General features: G+C 37.4%; 1 protein-coding gene across 1 annotated transcript in view; it reads left to right on the top strand.

The window, feature by feature from the left end:
- Positions 1 to 21,697, top strand: part of dnr1 (defense repressor 1) — a 92,476-nt gene that overhangs the window by 1,007 nt on the left and 69,772 nt on the right. The window lies entirely within an intron of this gene.

Here is a 21,697-nt window from a genome sequence, read left to right as displayed (position 1 = left end):
ATTTCCACAGAAAGATCCCATAGTACAAATTCAACTATTTTCACTTCCAAAATCACCAATAAATACCTGTTGGCTAGTTTCTCCTAGTATTTTCCCTGGACCAAAAATTACACTGCCCCTGTTCGGAAGCGCGCCCCGAAATTAACTTATCGCATGCATATTATATTAAGGTAAATATCCAAGCCTATAGGACAGTAGTTTTATCAAAAAGCCACATATTGATGTTAAATTCACTGCGTTATGTTTTGATGTTTGACTTTTAAGTTGGTCGTGTATGTTGTATTGTTTTAAGTTTTGGATAAAATTAGTCTGCCTGCTATCTGTAGTATTTTTACAAATTTAAATGTAGGCCTAAATAGAAAATGTTGATTTGCTTAAAGTTTCAATAAGTCTTTAATTATATATAAGGCTTATAGTTTTAATTTAGATGTCAACAATAGTTTTTATCATTATGTAGTATGGATATCACTTTTGTTGACGTCGTACAAAATTTTGTCCAATATTCTTTAGAGAAGATTAACTCCATATGTAGATGAAATTATTGGGGATCATCAGTGTGGTTTTAGGCGTAACAGATCAACTATTGACCAGATATTTTGTATTCGACAGATAATGGAGAAAAAATGGGAGTATAAGGGTACAGTGCATCAGTTATTCATAGATTTCAAAAAGGCATATGACTCGGTTAAGAGAGAAGTTTTAGGCTATATGATGTTCTTATTGAATTTGGTATTCCCAAGAAACTAGTTCGATTAATTAAAATGTGTCTCAGTGAAACATACAGCAGAGTTCGTATAGGTCAGTTTCTGTCAGATGCGTTTCCAATTCACTGCGGGCTAAAGCAAGGAGATGCACTATCACCTTTACTTTTTAACTTTGCTCTAGAGTATGCCATTAGGAAAGTCCAGGATAACAGAGAGGGTTTGGAATTGAACAGGTTACATCAGCTGCTTGTCTATGTGGATGACGTGAATATGTTAGGAGAAAATCCACAAACGATTAGGGAAAACACGGGAATTTTACTGGACGCAAGTAAAGAGATAGGTTTGAAAATAAATCCCGAAAAGACAAAGTATATGATTATGTCTCGTGATGAGAATATTGTACGAAGTGGAAATATAAAAATTGGAAATTTATCTTTTGAAGAGGTGGAGAAGTTCAAATATCTTGGAGCAACAGTAACAAATATAAATGACACTCGGGAGGAAATTAAACACAGAATAAATATGGGAAATGCGTGTTATTATTCGGTTGAGAAGCTTTTATCATCCAGTCTGCTGTCAAAAAATCTGAAAGTTAGAATTTATAAAACAGTTATATTACCGGTTGTTCTTTATGGTTGTGAAACTTGGACTCTCACTTTGAGAGAGGAACATAGGTTAAGGGTATTTGAGAATAAGGTGCTTAGGAAAATATTTGGGGCTAAGAGGGATGAAGTTACAGGAGAATGGAGAAAGTTACACAACACAGAACTGCACGCATTGTATTCTTCACCTGACATAATTTAGGAACATTAAATACAGACGTTTGAGATGGACTGGGCATGTAGCATGTATGGGCGAATCCAGAAATGCATATAGAGTGTTAGTTGGGAGGCCGGAGGGAAAAAGACCTTTAGGCAGGCCGAAACGTAGATGGGAAGGTAATATTAAAATGGATATGATGATAGAGACTGGATTAATCTTGCTTAGGATAGGGACCAATGGCGGGTTTATGTGAGGGCAGCAATGAACCTCCGGGTTTCTTAAAAGCCAGTAAGTAAGCAAGTAGTATGGATTCTGTGTTAAGTCCAAGTTAAGATTGTGATTTTGCTTTAAAATGGAGTAGGTCTATGTGACGGACTTCTACCCTATACTTACTTACGGACAACTCTCAAGACTTGCAATAAAGAAATTCGTTAATCATTCCATTAAAGTGTTAACTCTTAGAATTGTATAATTTCAGCATAAATCATTACCCATATTATGTAATATAATTTATATAGCCTATGTATTAATATGTGATGTCTATTTTCCTGTGTTTCATTGTATGAAAAATCGTGATTTCCATTTTTTTGTGAGTATGCTTGTTTACCATATATAGGATGTTTCAAAAGTGATGGCCAATAATTTATAGATGAATCAATCAATCTTCTTAATGTATCCAGCTGTTTGCTGACAACATAAAGTCCACTGTAGTCTATTCAGTTGTTGTTTTGCACGAGAAATGAGGATATTTTGATTGGTGTTCATTATAGATGCCTGTTGCTAGTAGCCAGAGTTGGGGTGTAGTCAATATATACTGCAGGGCTGTGTCTTCTGCAGCTGGTACTGATGATTTTAATTTACTTCTTTTGTGGTTATGGATGGACAGTATAGAAGAATGTATTCCAGATCTTCATCATGATTATTACACCACAATAATTTATAAATGAAAAGTACAAACTGAAAGAAGCAAAAGAGCTCCAATGAATATTGGTCCCCAAATTAACCGTTAATGCAATATTCTCTTAGGCAGAGGAGAGCCTATACTGTGGCCTCCTAGATCACCACATTTAAATCTGGTTAGATTTCTGTGTTTGGGATCATGTAAAAAGCCTGGTTTACACTTCTGAGGCCAACACACTTCAGGAATTGCGGTTTTGGACTTAACGTGCTTTTCAGAAATAAGGAATGATCCAGGACTGTCTGAGAAGATTCGCAGCTCAATACAGAGAAGATGCATGGACAGCATTTTGAACACCTGCTGTAGGTAGAATTCATTTAGAAATGTCTGACGTCTGCTCTCAGTCATCGAGAAATCATCAACAGAAAATGTTGTTGTTGTTGTTTTCTAATGCCAGGCGTTTGACAATAAAGTCATACTTGACCTCTTGGACTTCCAATATTTTTCAAAGATATTATCATGACTAGCCACTGAAGCACAGATTTTGAGGTGTTCCGAGTCCATTTTTTGGTTTGAGTTGCACAATGGGCAGTTAGAGGACTGATATATTCCAATTCTATGCAGGTGTTTGGCCAAACAATCATGGCCTGTTGCCAATCTAAATGCAGCTACAGACGATTTTCGTGGTAAATCGGGAATTAACTGTGGATTTTGATGCAGAGTTCCATTTTTCCCCTTGGGATTGAGTTATCAAATTTTGTTTGTTACAGAAAATGTGCATTATCTCGACAAATGTGTATCGGACCTTGTTAGTTTGTGCTATCCATTTGTAAATTGCTGACCCTCACATTTGAAACACTCTGTATACTACATCAGTCACTCTAAGAAAAATGTGAAATCTTCGTATGTTATTGCTGCTTGCGTACATAATTACCCTCTTTCGCAACCTTCTCTTGTAAATTAGTAATATATTCTTAGAAATTGACTGATCAGTACTATATAGCCTTAATGCAGTGTTTCGTTTAGTTTTTTGAATAATCAAGATTCGATTTCCAAGTTTCACTGTCGTGACAAGTTTTTCTCAGTATTGTCAGTAAAATAAACTTCTTAAAATAGGACACTAATTGTTACCATTTCCGATCCAGTTTAATTCACTCTCTCATCATTACAACTGTTTCGAAAAACTTTTTTTTTTAACAATTTATTGATCGATCAGCGCATTTAGCGCTATACAGATCATTTCTAAAAAATATAAATACAATACATGACACTGAATTGAGGGCAGCCTAGATTGGGCTCCTCAATGAACAAAAATAATTGTTAATAAATAATTATTTACATAGGTTGGTGTGATGATAAATTTTGATTATAATATGAGGTCCATTGGAAGTCGGCTCTTGATTCTGGTGGGAAATGTGGACTTCCTTCCGAGAGAGTAGTGGATGGCGCCTTGAACATTTTCTAGGTTATTATAGAACTTCTTGGGCGGCCGGGTATCTCAGTTGGTAGAGAATCTGGCTACGGACTGGAAGGTTCGGGGTTCGATCCCAGGTGGTGACAGGATTTTTTCTCGTTGCCAAAATTTCAGAACGGCCCCGAGGTTCACTCAGCCTCCTATAAAATTGAGTACCGGGTCTTTCCCGGGGGTAAAAGGCGGTCAGAGCGTGGTGCCGACCACACCACCTCATTCTAGTGCCGAGGTCATGGAAAGCATGGGGCTCTACCTCCATGCCCCCCAAATGCCTTCATGGCATCTTACGGGGATACCTTTACCTTTTATTATAGAACTTCTTAGTTTGTGAATGAATAAACTGTTTGATTGTGTCAATACCAGTTTCTCTGTGTAGTTGGCTGTTACGGACAAACCAAGGAGAATTGAGTGAAATTCGTAGGACTTTATTTTGAAATGACTGGATGTGTTTAATTCCACTTATTGCAGCTCCTCCCCAGACAGGACAGGCATAAAGCAGTAGAGGTCGTAATAGAGATGTGTAAAGTAGCATGCGATTTTGTAGCTTTAGAGATGATTTCTTGATGAGGAGCGGATATAATTTAGCGAGTCTTGAGTAGGCCAATTTAAGTTTGTTGTTGAGGGTGTCGTGATTCGAAAGTAAAATGAAATAACTAAGTCATTCCTTACTTTAACGGTTCGTCTAATATTCATCATAATACATCATGCTAGTATGGTTTTCGAATGATTATACACCATTTAAAAACCTACAAAATTAAGCTTTGGTACCCACAGACAATTTGCCTTCAGACAATTTGACATAAATCAGTTGTTCTATGTTCGTTTACGTAAATACCTACTACTTTTTTTTTTATTGGGTTATTTTACGACGCTGTATCAACATCTCAGGTTATTTAGCGTCTGAATGAAATGAAGGTGATGATGCTGGTGAAATGAGTCCGGGGTCCAGCACAGAAAGTTACCCAGCATTTGCTCGTATTGGGTTGAGGGAAAACCCCAGAAGAAAACTCAACCAGCTAACTTGCCCCAACCGGGATTCGAACTCGGGTCACCTTGTTTCGCGGCCAGACATGGACCTATACCTACTACTATTTAAGCTAAAATCATATATATATATATATATATATATATATATATATATATACATTGAAAGGGGTATACATTTCAGGAACAGAATCTTTAGGTTGTAAGTAACCAAAAAGTAAAATGTGATTTAGTATTTGAATAGCTGTTTAGCCGAAAAAAAAATAATTTGTGTCTGAAGTTTGAATCTCATTTATGGTTAAAACTATTGGGTATTGAGAATATGAGTGGTATGATATCAATGCAAAAAACAAGCCAAAAAATATTCCTTTGTAATTTCTTCGAAAAAAAACTTAATTTGTGTAATAATAACGTACAAAATTAACTGATTGAAAACGCATTTACAGTGTCACGGAAATTTAATCAGTTAATTTTGTGTGTTATTGTTATTACGCAAATGAAGTGTTTTTTGAAGAAATGACAAAGGAATATTTTTTTCGACTTGTTATTCATGTTGCTATCTTACCACTCATACGTCTCAATACCCAGTAGTTTTACCATAAATGGGATTCAGACTTTAGACACAAATTATTTTTTTCGGCAAAACTGTTATTCAAATACCAAAATGACATTTGACTTTTTGCTTACTTACAACCGAAAGATTCTGTTTCTTAAAATTAATGCACCTTGCGCGGGGGGTGTGTTTTTTTTTTTCGCCCCCTCAACCCATTAAAAGCAAATGCTGGGTACCTTTTGGCGCTGGACCTTGGACGCATTTCACTGGTATTGTCACCTTCATCTCACTTATGTCCCCGTCAGGGGGAGAGTGAGAACCTGAAGGGCATATCGATATCTCTAGCTTATTTACCAATATTTGAACAGACCGTGAGGAACATCTGTGGCAGCTCTGATGCCTCATAAACACAGGAGATTCCATATGTTTGGAAGCGGTGATGATTAGGGCTTGGAAGGTGATGATCTAAAAATCACAAAAAAAATGACCGATAAAATGTCCTTAAATTTCTAAGAAATTGACACAAATTTAAAAAGGACGAAGATTTTAATAATAATAATAATAATAATAATAATAATAATAATAATAATAATTCCTTTTTACTTCAACTGACGTCAATGGTGCATACTTGAAACGATCAAGGTCCCCTGGTGAAAAATCTTAATCAAAAGCAATGAAGTCGAAATTTTCACTTTGCAGAACTTTCTCGAATTTACACATTGACTGGTACCCAATGTTGTTTTCCAATACCGTTTTCATTTTCTGACTTCTTGTCCAATTTTTCCTACATGTTTTAGCAAATTGTTAACTGGCATTAATTGTTGTTGTTTTCTAATGCCAGACGTTTGACAATAAAGTCATTTGACCTCTTGCACTCCAATATTTTTCAAAGATATTGTCATGGCCAGCCACTGAAGCACAGATTTTGAGGTGTTCCGAATCCATTTCTTGGTTTGAGTTGCACAATGGGCAGTTAGGGGACTGATATATTCCAATTCTATGCAGATGCTTGGCCAAACAGTCATGGCCTGTTGCCAATCTAAATGCAGCTACAGACGATTTTCGTGGTAAATCGGGAATTAACTGTGGATTATGATGCAGAGAGTTCCATTTTTCCCCTTGAGATTGTGTTATCAAATTTTGTTTGGTGAAGTCTAAGTATGTAGATTTAATAAATCGTTTCACAGAGTAATATGTAGATTAAAACTCGCATTGTTCATACACTGTATGAATAGCAAGAGCCGTGCATGTTATGTGAACCATTTTTGTGTGAAATGATTTTATTTCCTTGCCTGCTTTCACCATATATCTGGCTGCATCTGCACTTTCTTTAATTTCACACAACTTATAAAATAGTATAGCTTACTTCCATCTGTGGAAAATATATTGTCACCAAACTCTGTCACTACTGTCTTCCTCCAACGAGTTCAGCGCTGGCCCTGAGGTATTCTTGCCATCGGTGCGGGGGGTTGCAGGTAGATTCTTTTGTTGCTACAGCCAAGCCGAGCCAAGCGGAGTGGGAAGTATTAATCGTCCAAAAATATGCAGTCTTCAGTTTGTAGTAGTGTGTGAATATTTCATATACATATTGTTTGCCTAGGCCTATATGGTTTTGTTATTAATATATTAAATATATTGTTGTAATTTTTGCTCAAACATCTCCCTGATGTTAGCTATGTTAATATTATATGAATTACTCATGTTAAATATTTCACCGTTATAAGTCATTTTTAAGGAAACATGCTGTGAAAAAGTTTTTGGTTTTATTCTATTGCAATTTTAGAATATGTGTGATTGGTATCGTGAAAAACAGATTCCTATAAATGCCATGCGAAAATCATTTGTTGGTGATATCTTAAAATACAAATCAAGTAGTTTTACTTCTCAAGTGAGTTCAGTAGTACAGTATATTTAAATTGATTACTTTCCAAATTTAATTCAATTCTACTAATCACTAAATTTTATAGTATGATTCTTATTTTCATTTATATTATTGATGCTTTTCCAATTCACTGCGGGCTAAAGCAGGGAGATGCACTATCACCTTTACTTTTTAACTTCGCTCTAGAGTATGCCATTAGGAAAGTCCAGGATAACAGGCAGGGTTTGGAATTGAACGGGTTACATCAGCTTCTTGTCTATGTGGATGACGTGAATATGTTAGGAGAAAATACACAAACGATTAGGGAAAACACGGAAATTTTACTGGAAGCAAGTAAAGCGATCAGTTTGGAAGTAAATCCCGAAAAGACAAAGTATATGATTATGTCTTGTGACCAGAATATTGTATGAAATGGAAATATAAAAATTGGAGATTTATCCTTCGAAGAGGTGGAAAAATTCAAATATCTTGGAGCAACAGTAACAAATATAAATGACACTCGGGAGGAAATTAAATGCAGAATAAATATGGGAAATGCGTGTTATTATTCGGTTGAGAAGCTCTTATCATCCAGTCTGCTGTCCAAAAATATGAAAGTTAGAATTTATAAAACAGTTATATTACCGGTTCTTCTGTATGGTTGTGAAACTTGGACTCTCACTTTGAGAGAGGAACATAGGTTAAGGGTATTGGAGAATAAGGTGCTTAGGAAAATATTTGGGGCTAAGCGGGATTAAGTTACAGGAGAATGGAGAAAGTTACACAACACAGAACTGCACGCATTGTATTCTTCACCTGACATAATTAGGAACATTAAATCCAGACGTTTGAGATGGGCAGGGCATGTAGCACGTATGGGCGAATCCAGAAATGCATATAGAGTGTTAGTTGGGAGGCCGGAGGGAAAAATACCTTTAGGGAGGCCGAGACGTAGATGGGAGGATAATATTAAAATGGATTTGAGGGAGGTGGGGTATGATGATAGAGAATGGATTAATCTTGCACAGGATAGGGACCGCTGGCGGGCTTATGTGAGGGCGGCAATGAACCTTCGGGTTCCTTAAAAGCCATTTGTATGTATGTATATATTATTGTAGTTGTATTATGATTTTTCTTTTTATTTATTTTATTGTATTTGTATTTCTGGTGGTGTGATGGCCTTAACTTTACCAGAATGAATAAATAAATAATAAAATTTTCTACAATACTTGTATCTCTATCTCGCCAAAAATACGTTAGAAAACTAATAGGCATACTGCTCTCGTAAATTGGGCGAATGTTTTCAGTATGATTGTACTTCCTTCCAGACTGCCGCTGTCACTGTTCCCTCCCACTCCAGTACCGCGCTAGACTAGTCGGAACCGCATTCCTCTCAGCACTAAACTCCTCAGAGGATGACAGTAACTGTTGCATAAAGCGTTGTCTATTTTACTATTTGTATTTCTTCACTTGTGAGGTACAATAAAATGCTGACTGCGGGCACTGCGGCTGCAGTATTTGTTCTATTGCGTTGAAAGGGGGGAAGCACTTAACACACGTGATCAGGAGTCAAGGCTGATGCAACCATAAGGAAAATTACTGCATGAAGCAATCAAATTGCGTAAGTAACCTGCAGTAGGTTCTCGAATAAGGACTACGACCACAACGTAAATGAAAGGCCGTTAAAAGCAGTGGCGGCTCGTGCCTTTCTTGGATTGGTGTTCGTATAGCTGAGTCACACGTCAGAGATAAACCATTTCTAATATGCATGTACCAAATCTACGCATATAAACCAAAATTAAAACCTTTAAACAAGAGTAGAGTAGGGTAAAATTAATTCATAGGACTCACCTTCACTGCTGTTGTAGATGGTGTTGAAGATCTAGATTTATTTGTAGAGAAACTCCATGCGCCTAGTTTTGAGAGATGCATAACTTATTATTGAAGTCTCTGATGTCGTTAACAACTTTTTTTCCACTGCCAACATAGCCAATGTACTTAATCGGTCTTCTGTCATGGTGCGGAGGAATGTTTTAATCCTCTTTTAATTTAACACACAATTTCACACACATCCGTCTCCAAACTTCAAGTGTTACTGGTTCAAATTTCAATACGCATCAATGCAGCTTGTATTTTCCTTACTTTGCTGAACAAAAGACAACAATCAGCCCCCCGCGTATCGGTATTTTGAAAAGAAAGAGTAAAGAGAGAAAACGGGAAAGAGGGAGAAAGAAACAGGATGCCAGACCCAAGGGAGATGGAGCATCTCTGTTTCTCTGTCACTAGCACGTTCAGACCTGTGCGAGCAGAGCTACTGTAACCATTGTCACAAACCAGAAAATATTCTCGCCTCAGGCAATTTCACCCTGCTAGAGAAAAATTGTGCGAGCTGCTGTCAATCTGTCCAATGGAGATTTAAAGACACAAGACACACGAACGGGACATTCTCTCGAGACGAAAAATGTAGGAACGTCATTACACATTGGAAAGTAATAGATGTAATAATATTAATACAGTAATATGTATGATTATTGTTGGTTTTTAAGGTGTTCACGTGCTCTTCTGCTCATATAGAGGAACCGCCGCTGGTTAAAAGAAAAGGACAAAAAATGCAACAAAAAGTACTATATTTCCTTAAAAAAGACCAATATTCAATGAAAGATCGAAAAGTGCAAAATAAAAGTAGGCTGTATTAGTTCGTATTGAAGTGAAACGAGTTTGTATTGCATCCTGCAGAGTATGTGATGTCTCAGAAAAAAGATGATATTTCATCAACTTCCGAGCCCTAGTGATGGGGAAAGGGGAATTGCAGAGAGTGTTGGATGAATGACGAGAGAAAACGAGAGAATCGACTTGTTCACCACAAATGCAATTCTGCTATCGCCGAGATTCGAAGTCAGATCCGCGGTCGTCGTAAGCCAGCGTCCTGCCAGTAGGCCTACTGTTCTCCAACCAGGAGATAAACCGTGAAAGGAATGTGCTTACTATTGCGTCATCTATTGGAGCGAAGTAGACAGATAATATTACCGTTATAACGTCAGTTTAAAAATCATGCGCTCTCCTCCATATGTTATTTACTGTATGGAGAAATTAAAAGACCAGGAGATCAACTGTGATCTAATTTTGTAACTAGGGAAGTACAAAAATGTGTATATCAGTGTTATTGTTTGTGCTGAGAGAGCTAGCCATTAGAGATACGAGTACCCACGTGTGTGACCTTATGACACCTTATGACATCAACATTCATTCACAGCATCGCCCCGCTCCCTCTCATTCCCTGGAGACTTTCTCGTGGTTGGAGTACAGTACCAACACCGTTTACCTCTTTGTAGACTAGTAGGTAGGCCTATAACATGTAATAGGCCTATCGCTTAAGGCTGGTTCACAATAAACGGGGAACGGAAACGACAACGAGAGCGGAGATATTGTTAAAATACATGTTTTTAAATGTGGGCATTCACAATTAACTATTGTGAATGCTCACATTTAAATACACTTATTTTAACATTATTTCCGTTCTCGTTTCAGTTCCCGGTTTATTGTGAACCAGCCTTTAGTTAATGAAAATTAGTAAACCTATTTAAACATTAAATATTACAAGATACTTTTTATTTATAATGAGATATAAGCCAAGAAGAAGAGTTGAAAAGTACTAGAGAAGAAACCCGTTTAAGAGAAAACACATTAATACTTATCAGAGTGAGTTAGTTCATTACCTTTTGTCACGTAGGCCTATAAGATAGTTCAAGAGAAAAACTACAGACAGGAACATGGTAAGAAATAGAATTATCACGAGACTCGCGAACATGCAATGAGGAAGTGTGTCATCTTCGTGACACCGATTTTTTTTAATGTTATTTATTTGCCTAGCTGAAACTTCTTTCTCACTTTCGACGATCACTCACATCGCCTCGAATGTTAAAGAGTACTTTCGACTTGTGTCACATTCCCGTTTTAAGCGACGGTAAACGTCTCAGGTTAAAAACTTAAGAATTGTAACGCTCATTTACAAATCGCTAAGTTTCAGCCAATAGAAAGCTCACTGAATGTCTTCACTTTACAAGCAACAGTGCCCTATGAAAGAAGACACTTGTTTTCTTGGATCATGCCGTCTGGTTTACTGTTACGGAGAAATTTACATAAAAGGACCATTCTGTAGTTCAAAGGCAGAAGATGATATGTTAATTTTTTGCGAAAATGAGATTTTATGATAAGCTATGTTGTACATCCTGATGGTCTTTTTATTGTGGTAAAAGATGACAAGCATATCTCAATTATTTTTCTCTCTAATCCGTTGTTACGAACCAGGTTATACGGTCGTTCAAACTTTCAATGTTCGCTCCAGAAAGACTGCAAGGAATGACATATACAGGGACATCATTTTATTTTTACTAACATTTTTCATATTAACCTGGCTATACCTTTGGATTAAAGGTCTAGAACCGGAAATACCGCTTGCTCCCCCTTCAAAGACTGGTGTTCGATGATACTGGCGTAAAATATAAATCACTTTACTAGGTATAGGAGGGAAGAAAAGTAGTTCATCCATTTATGTAAACTAGGAAATATCGCAATTTTGAGTTTGATAATTTTCATTAGGTTTTTGTTTAATCAAAATACAGTACTGTATTAACACTTAGTGTTTTTACTCACGAATTGAGCTATCCATGCGGACGTATTCATTATGCAGTGTATATTATACTGTCTACAGCACATTAGCGTACAATATAGAGAATGAAATTAAATTGAAAAATAATCATAATATGGATATTTAAACACATTTTTTTTAAATGGTGGTCGTTCATTTCGATATAGACTTCAGTTCTAATGTCCATATTAACGCACTATAGACTACTGTACCTAATCCCAACTACCAGTTTCGTTCTTCGTACTAGTAACTCATGTTGAAATAATTCTGTACCTACTCTATAAAAGAGTAGCCTACCTTACGTACTGTAAATTCAATCTTCACTTCTGCCCGATCCGAAAAGATAAAATTACTCAGACATACTATCTACTGTCCGTCCAAGTGGTTATGTCGTAGGGTCGTAGAAAGGGAGGAAATCACGTGACAGTTAATTACTTAACGAGGCCCTTTCATTTAAGTTATTCTAAACAGTTGTATAATATTACGTAGACGTCAAATTCCTAACTGAAATTAATGCTCTGAGAAAAGAGCTAAGACAGCCCAGCCACTAGGAGGCGAATAAAAGCTGGTGGAGGAAACCGGTATACGACGTAGGCAAATGGACGACAGTACCTGTGAGAAAATTATTCAATATTGAAAGCTCTTTCGTCACTGGAAAACGCGAACATATTTTGGAACGTACTGTTTACTATGAGCGTAAGGCTACTATGACTTTATGCGGTCTTGGATCTGTGTGGAGGACGGTTGAACTTCATTAGTAGAAGGGGTAGGAGTGAAGTACGTTCAAAAACTCAGGTACAATAAAAATTGAAGTAAAAATAAAATGATGTCCCTGTATAACGTATTTTTCCCTTGGAGCTACAGCACTCTAATATGAGCAGACGACCTGGCGCTTTCGGAGTGATGCACATGTCAGCGTCGAGTTCACGAATGCCACCTAGTCCACCTGTGGTATAAATAGGGCGCACACCATGGGTCAAAGCAACCCCTGAGTCTGGATCTGTCCCTCGAAAAACCAAACCAAGCCAAGGAAAAGTTTTGAACCACAATACCATAAATCACTGATAGACAATGCACACGCCACACTAGTAGTAATCTAACAACTTCCGAGCCAAATGTATTTCTTAGGAAAAAGGACTGTTATAAATTTACTTCCGTAATTTGAAGCATTGAGGTATATTATTGTTAAGTGGACAACAGGGCTATTCCATCTCAAATCGACCGAAATATAGAGAAGATTGACCTTGCAATTTTTAAGTACAATGAAACTTTTTCTGTCCGTTGACAACTGTGATACAATGCTTTGTGCAAAGTTTGAGGCATCAGAACTTCATAGTGTTTAAATTAAAAATATTTAAATTTATCGTATTTTCATAAAATTAGCAACTTTAAACTGTTGTGGCTCCGAAACCCTTTCACCCAATGATTAAAATCATGGTTTATTTTGATACCGGTACTGAGAAATTAAAGTTTATATTGACATGTAAACAGTTTTTCTTACTTTTTATGGAAATGGAGAAATTTAGATTTTTCTTCATTAAGGCGCCTTTGCCCACGAAAAAATATTTTTAAAATATATGGTTAGATTCCGCATTGAAAGTACAAATAAACACATTTTTTACTGGTGCACCGTTGATAAGAAAGTACTGAAAATATCAAATAAAGAAAATAAATAGTACGCGCGTGAACTAACCAGCTGACTGTGAGGCGGGAGCTAGCCGAGGCAAGCAAGGCCAGGAGACATAAACACGTGATGTTTCGTCTAGTAGCTCATAGCTGGGCTAGCTTTATCACAGGTTTTCATAAACACAGGAGTAAAATGACGCCCAACGCTCGCTTATCTTCAGCTCTCGGCCAGTGCGTGCAGTACTGCGCCGTTCAAATCTAGGCGTGTGAAAATAATTTATTTAATACCCTCGAAACTTATTGCCGAGCCACTAAGCAAACAATGCCGAATCCCTCTTAATAATGGAAGGTTTTTTCTTAACATTTTTTACACTTTTACAAATGGCCAAAAAGCCTAAAAGTAAGTAAAATCAGATTATCTGTCTCTCTCTGTGTACAATAAAAATAAGGATTACTTCTTATCATAACCTACCAAATGTCAGCTTCAACATGAGCTCCCGTTCAATGTTCTGCAGTAAATGGTTCCAGAGTTCTGAGCGCTGAAAGAGGCTTGTTTTTATAAAATACGAGTACGCTAAATTTGTCGTTCAATAGTACGAAAACCGTTTGACTTTCGATAATATATTTTTGAAAATGCACTCTCCTCAGCACCTTGTATAAATAGGGAAAAAATTAGAGTATTAAAAATACGAGGTTTTTTACTGATCGATTTCATATGGAATAGCCCAATAGGTCTACGTCTAGACCTGTAAAATTGGCTGACCGCAAACTCCAGGGCTAATATGAGGGGATATTTATACGAACATTTTTTTTTATATTCCAGCACTATAAACAGTCTTTATCGTTAGTGAAAATCGTGCATAATATGCCACATTGTTGTAGCACAGCCGTAAAATAACGGGAGGTTATTGCGCTGTGGAACGGAGTGCGTATGAAATGCAAGGCAGACGCGGATGAGCTACGGAGTGGAGTCCCGCAGTACAATAACCTCCCTGTATTAAAACGTCATGACATCACTTACAACGGCATAACTTTTGCCATAAAGTTAACATTATGAAACGATTTGTCATGCTATAATATTTAATACATCATTGTTGCCATAGCAACCTCTTTCTTCATAGACCATGATATCAAACTAGACATCATTACAAATGTTATGTTGTTCCTTTATCAATTGTTTATAATGCTGTCGTACAAAAAGTAACGTTTGAAACACGTTTATGATGTTTTATTCAACTCGTCAAAATTAGAACACTTGCGTCGTTCGTTCCTTAAACATTGATTCGTGCCATAAACTAAAACATAATAAACTTGTTTCATATTACAATGAAACCTTTCATTTACGGACATCGAAGGGACGTAACAATCTGTCCGCATCTGGGAGGTGTCCTTTATTGGGAGGGAGGGCTCCCCAATGTAATAGTAAATTTATAATATGGATTATGTATCCCTTCACGCTTTAAATGAAATGTTGAAATGTATTACTGTAGTTTAATTCTAAATACAGTCTACTGTACTGCAGTAAATTCTTTACAACTTTGAACTACAGTAGATAAAACTGAAAAAGAAAAATACAGTACTGTGCCATGCAATTTTATTCTAGATCTACAGTTATGCAGTACTGTAATTTACAGTTGTCAACTTAACCTTTACGTTCAGGTGCCATGTCTCTCGAAACAGAACAACTGATTGAAATGGAGAGAATAATCCTACTAACCCTATCATGTATCGAATACAATTTCACGATCGCGGAAACCTTGAACCATCAGACAGGTTAAATTTGATGACTTTGTTTATCCACCCGCTTCCAGCTAACAAGGGGTAGCCGGCTGGGCTAGCGGTGGCCTAAGAGACCCTTATGTTATGTTTCATGTTAAGGAATTTCTGTACAGTTCTCAAAACTAAATTTTCCATTATTGTAATACATTAGGTCTTGAAATCCAAGTTCTGTCCGCAGTCAGGAGGTAAAGCAAGCTTTAGGACTGTGAAACAGCTGTCCGTGTCCGCGTCTGAGAGAGTCCGTAAACGAGAGTTTAATTTATCATTATTTCTATATTATTTCAGTTGGGACATAAAAATCTGTCCGTATATGAGGAGTGTCCGTACCTTGGAGGTGTCCGTAAGGAGAGGTTTCACTGTATACACTAATGTTTGTGGAAATTGCAAACCAAGAAGGATACATGTGACTGAAATGAAATGGATACCACAGCTTAGGTACATGACAGTACACAAATGATTAGAATTACAGAACCGTGAGATTTCAGTATGATGTGGAGCCTCCATGCATTGCAATCAGAGCCTGTAAGCGTCGCGTCGTGGCATGGATATGTTCCTGGGGAATCTCCCTCTTCTCAGTTTGTATGCGAATCCACGAAACGTCAAGAGTGGGTGCTGGAGGACCATGACGAACAAGTTGCCGACCAACCGTATCCCAGACATGTTCGAGTTAGTGGGGTTTAAAAAGGACGCGTCAGCTACTATGGCTATTTGCGCCCTTTTCTAAAATCTTTCATAAAACAAAAATACAATACAATAACCAGAATGCTTAAAAGAACTCAAAGCGTTGTCACGGTTAAAACTAGGTTTACAAATGCAGTTTCAACAAGGTGATGCATAGACATGTTCGATGGGCTACATGTCTGGCGAACGTGTAGGCCAGGGAAGCAGTGATACCCGTCGTTCTTCGAAGAAGGCTTGCACAATGTTAGTTTGTATTCTGAAGTCGGGGAAGCGATATAGTGCAGATTGTCCCATTTATCTTTTGCTGTCGGTAGCTTTTTAATGTGCCAATTGATAGAAACAGCAATAAAATGAAATATAAACGCTTAGTATAGACTTTATAAATATAGATTTACCGGTAAACATTTTAAGTAATAAAATTTGTTACTATGTTGACAGTCAATTAGTCGAGATGGACAGTAGAATATTCCCCTTCACTGACGGTAGAGAGTGTGAGTTGAGAGGAAATGCCTATCAACCAAACTGAAATGCGGATTAATATAGGGGAACAACTTACAAAACTCCGTTGGTCTGCGCATGCGTCAGTCATAATGAGTGACAGTATATACTATTCACATCCTCCTTCCTTTATTGTCAGCCAATAGTAGCGCGTACTGAATTGCAGTGATGCGTCAGATGACTTGTTAATCTGTAGCGACAATGGTTCAGATTAATGGAGGAGAACTCCAGACTTCGCCTCCAGCACAGCGGTAAGGTTTAGTAACCTCCTACAACGGAGTTTTGCCAGTTGTAGGCCTGTAGTTACTATTGCGTCATGTTCGTTTTTTTAGTAGGTTATTTTACGACGCTTTGTCAACATCTCAGGTTATTTAACGACGCTGTATCAACTGCGAGGTTATTTAGCGTCGATGGGATTGGTGATAGCGAGATGGGGCCGAGGATTCGCCATAGATTACCTGACATTTGCCTTACGGTTGAGGAAAACCTCGGAAAAAACCCAACCAGGTAATCAACCCAAGCGGGAATCGAACCCCCGCCCGACTGAAGAAGATGCGACGAGCAAGAAACGCTTCCTCACGTCTTGGGTTTCTGCCATCATGGAGAATTGCTCCGAATCAACAGACATAATAGGTTCGTTCTCTCATCGCATCTTCAATCTGTCAGAATGCTTCCTATGAGGTTTATGAGGAGGTTGGTTGCGTCCCTTCTGATGGCTCTACTAGACATGCTGATATCATAATTGATCGGCAGAAGGATAAGGGTGTCATTCTTGATCCCACAATCCGTTTCGAGATGCACGAGCAACAGCCACAAGAGGTGTGTCGTGAAAAACAAGTCATATATGAGCCTTGTTGTCAGCATCTCGGAGCACAATACCACATCACACATTGGGCAGAGAAACGAGAAACTTTAAATCAACTTAAACAATTTAAAATTTCTGTGTTAAAATCATCCTTGGCTATAATTAGTAATCATTTGTACCCAACAAACTTGTATTGTAAATGATTTCCTATGTTTTCACATCATTTAACTTGTTTTCTTTTTCCTTTCAAATTGTCACACAATTGGTTTTAATGATTATTCTTTATGAATTGATTAGTAGGCTGATCTATTCGAACCTTTATTTAGGGCGGCTTTTTTATTAAAAAAATATCTCTAGCGTCTGAATGAGATGAAGGTGATAATGCCGGTGAAATGAGTCCGGGGTCCAGCACCGAAAGTTACCCAGCATTTGCTCATATTGGGTTGAGGGAAAACCCCGGAAAAACCTCAACCAGGTAACTTGTCCCAACCGGGAATCGAACCCGGGCCACCTCGTTTCGCGGCCAGATGTGTTAGCCGTTACTCCACAGGTGTGGACTCCATGTTCGTTGTAGGCTACTCATGAAAATAGAGCATGCCGTTAACTTTTTAATTGCGGCGATTTGAAAGTTACCAGTGCGCGCTCTGACATTTGGATTTATGTGTTCTATTTTGTCAACTGTTTAGTTGTCCAGAAAAAGTCGCTAGTACGCCCTTAGCCTAAAGTGAAGTTCTTGGGTAATACTGACGAGATGAGCAGGGATTTTCGTAAGAGTGGAACCAGGACAGGTTAAGTAGACTAATCTTCTTCTTCTTCTTCTTCTGCACCGCAGCTGAGTCTCAGTATTCAAAATAGTAATTAAAGACAACGCACACACGATAATATAACTATGGATAATAATGTGATTAGGACAGCGGCGGCTCGTGAACTTGTGGATTGGGGGAGCTGCAGTAGATTTTGGTACATACAAATTTCACTTCTTGATATCATTACTAATAGTATAGGACAAAAATAAATGCACTACATATCGAAAAACCAAAACTTTCTGACTTAGTTGGGAGATGTCTGTGGCATCATTTGCCATAATCGCTAAAAAAAACTGATACCATCGATTTCAGTCTGAATTTCAAATCGGCAGATACTCAACATGCAATCTACCAGTTCATCCTAAATTGTTTTAGAATTACCTTTAAACAGTGGCATGTTCCAAATGATTTTTGAGAGACTCGTTTAGATTACTCACGAAATACACCAGAGTTCTTCGAATCGTTTTTTCATCATGTCCTCTAAGGGGAAGTTCATATTGGCCACAAAATTTGATACAATCAATATTTTTTTTAAATAATTTCACGATTTTTTCTCATTTCTTGATTATGTTTGAGAATGTTTGTTCTGTTCATTTCACTTAATTGCGCAGCAATATTAGTTTTTCCTAACATAGCCAATGAAACAACATTTTTCAGTTGAGACTGCGAAGTTTCGTTCTTTTTAATTTTTAGGGGCAAATGTCCTAAATCTGTCACACCACTCCTAGTCCATGCAGCATCACCACCGAAGAGGAGGCAAGGAAAACAAAATACAGAATTTTTTTTTTTTGTTCACATCCACGTAACCACAAATGCTTAGCGTAAATTTCATTGTTATACTTCCTTACATATATGCACTATTTCGACTGGATGAAACTTGAGTAAGATTTAAGTCTGGTAACGGACGACCCTGTAATTTCACTTCATTACATCAGTCTTCTCCGCGAGGGAAAGTTCAGAAAAATAATATTAATATTCTGTAATTCACACACTCTCATGCTTGCACATTTGCACTGGTTAAGTTACGGTATTAAGACGTCACACCAAAGCAACACTCAGATATACTGATGGTCAACAATGTTCTAAAACTGGAAAAGAAGTCTCTTTCGTATTTTACGTGCTATATCAAAAGGATTCTACTCGTGCAATCATTTTGAGTTAAGGCAAATCCTAAGGTTCTACTGGAGGCTGGATATATACGTAACAATAAGGCAAAAAAAGAATATTAATTTCGTTATATTAACTCGATAAGATTCTACAACAATAAGTATGTGAAGAGAAAATAAAAATGTTGTCATTAAGTTTCAAGGGAATAGAGAATCCATTTGACGTAGCATTACAATAGCGGTGTGGGAGTGGAGGAAAGATCTTCCCTTACGGCCTGGCTCTGCAAGTCACTGCAGCGAAATATGGGTTTTAACAGCGGCAGTTTCCCTCTGCTTCCCTTCACCTCTCTACCCCCTGACCATGCAAGACACACTCTCTATGAGCTGCCCACCCTGCAGATCCCAGGACAATTTTAAATGCAGTGTCAATTCCAATACAGTCGACGCGCAAAAAGATTATGCATAAGATAATAGTACATATTCCCGGCCAGGTGAAATATAAAGCAATTTACCAATAAAAGCTGTAACAATTCTTCTAAAAATTAAAATAAATATTATTTTTATTTTCCTGTCAAAGCATGGAGTGCTGCAGCTCCGCAGCTCTTATGGACGAGCCGCCCCTGGATTAGGATCATTCTTGGTTTTTATGTGTTTGGAGTTGTAATAATTACGGGAGAAATATGCGTATATAAAAATAATTGTGATAAGCTGACCCAGTTTCAACGGAAACGTACTGTTGAAATCGAGAGATTAAAATAAAATGAGGACTAGAAATATTTCTGATCAAGAATACCGAGGAAGAACTCCGACCAATATGCCGCTGTTGTACATAGAACTGATCCCTTTAACAGCACGTTAAACCATTGTCCAAGGAATTTAAAGAACGTACTTACGCATATTTTTATCAGTACATCTTGTTCAGATTGTGACGATTTTTGTCGCTTTGTGGAACTCATTTAGATAAAGACACGTTTAACCCTTGGAATCTGAACATTGATTATAATCTCATAAATTCGTTTTATCAGAGGTTTTCATAACCACCCACATATTTATCAGGACTTCACCCACGTCCATGTTTGAACTTATTGTGAGACCAGTCGTGTCTCAGTAAATTAATTGAAGATGTCTCACCAGAGACGTTCGAATTTCGATTTCAGGTAGATTTTATGAGATTTATTATTATAAAAACAGCAATGGAGCAGGTGTTCTTTTATTTCAATATCTGCCGCCCTTCTTTTTTCACCATTCCTCCATTGTCATATCATCTGACCGACTCGCGACTCTTCCTATTAGCTTTTGTAGTTGAGAGGAGAAATGAATGCCACGAAGGTGCTCAATTGTAATTTCACGTTCACAGCAATTAAGTTCCTTCATCATGCTGTAATGATATTACAGGGTGTAGTTTATTTTTATGAACACAAATTTAAAAAGCTCACAGAAACGGAGTCATGTATTATGCAGCGGAAGTTGATGATACGTTTTCGTTCACTGAATTGCACAAAAAAAAGCATTCTTTATAATCCCAAAAGTAACATACATTTTATGGTTGAAGTTGACACAGCGTGTTTCATAATTATAAATACAAACTGTGGGGTAAGTAGATGACAGTGAAAGAAGGTAAGAAGTCCTAATAAGCATAGACCCGAAAACCAACCGTTTCCGCGTTCTATGGGGTTTTAATATTGTGTCTCGTCGGTACAGGTTCTCTGAAGTAACATAACATCGGATATGCATGGATTTTTTATTTTTTTTTTTAATTTTAGTAGGTTATTTTACGACGCTTTATCAACAGCTTAGGTTATTTAGCGTCTGAATGAGATGAAGGTGATAATCCCGGTGAAATGAGTCCGGGGTCCAGCACCGAAAGTTACCCAGCATTTGCTCATCTTGGGTTGAGGGAAAACCCCGGATAAAACCTCAACCAGGTAACTTGCCCCGACCGGGAATCGAACCCGGGCCACCTGGTTTCGCGGCCAGATGCGCTGACCGTTACTCCACAGGTGTGGACGATATGCATGGAGGAAGAGAGTGTGATAGCTAGGGAGCGGATTTTTATGTGCTAAAAATTTAAATATATTTATTTTTTATGTGTTAAAAAGTACGAAAATATTTGCTAAAAATAATATATATATATATATATACATATATATATATATATTTAATATGACAAAAATACCTTACTTAGCTTGCAAAAAAAAATGTTACTAGGTACTCACCAACCACACTTGAGTGCTAGTAGTTGGCCAAAGGTCATCTCCAAATTCTTCATCACAAATGCATGTCGATTATCTCTGAACAACGACTTTTCACATCACAGGACGTCAGAGGTGCATATTTAAAGATAGGATTGTCACAAACACAAACACGGTCAATTTCACCTACAGGCACACCGTCCAATACTTGAGTAACTTTACATATTTTTTTATATCCACTGTTTTTCCCAAACACATTCTGGAATTTGTCCCTTAGTAATTTATTGTGTTCTGAACCTGGTAGCGAGTTTAGTTTAATTTCC

Source organism: Periplaneta americana, chromosome 3 (assembly GCF_040183065.1).
Source record: "Periplaneta americana isolate PAMFEO1 chromosome 3, P.americana_PAMFEO1_priV1, whole genome shotgun sequence".
NCBI classification, from domain to species: domain Eukaryota; kingdom Metazoa; phylum Arthropoda; class Insecta; order Blattodea; family Blattidae; genus Periplaneta; species Periplaneta americana.
This window is presented reverse-complemented; position numbering and strand designations above follow the sequence as displayed.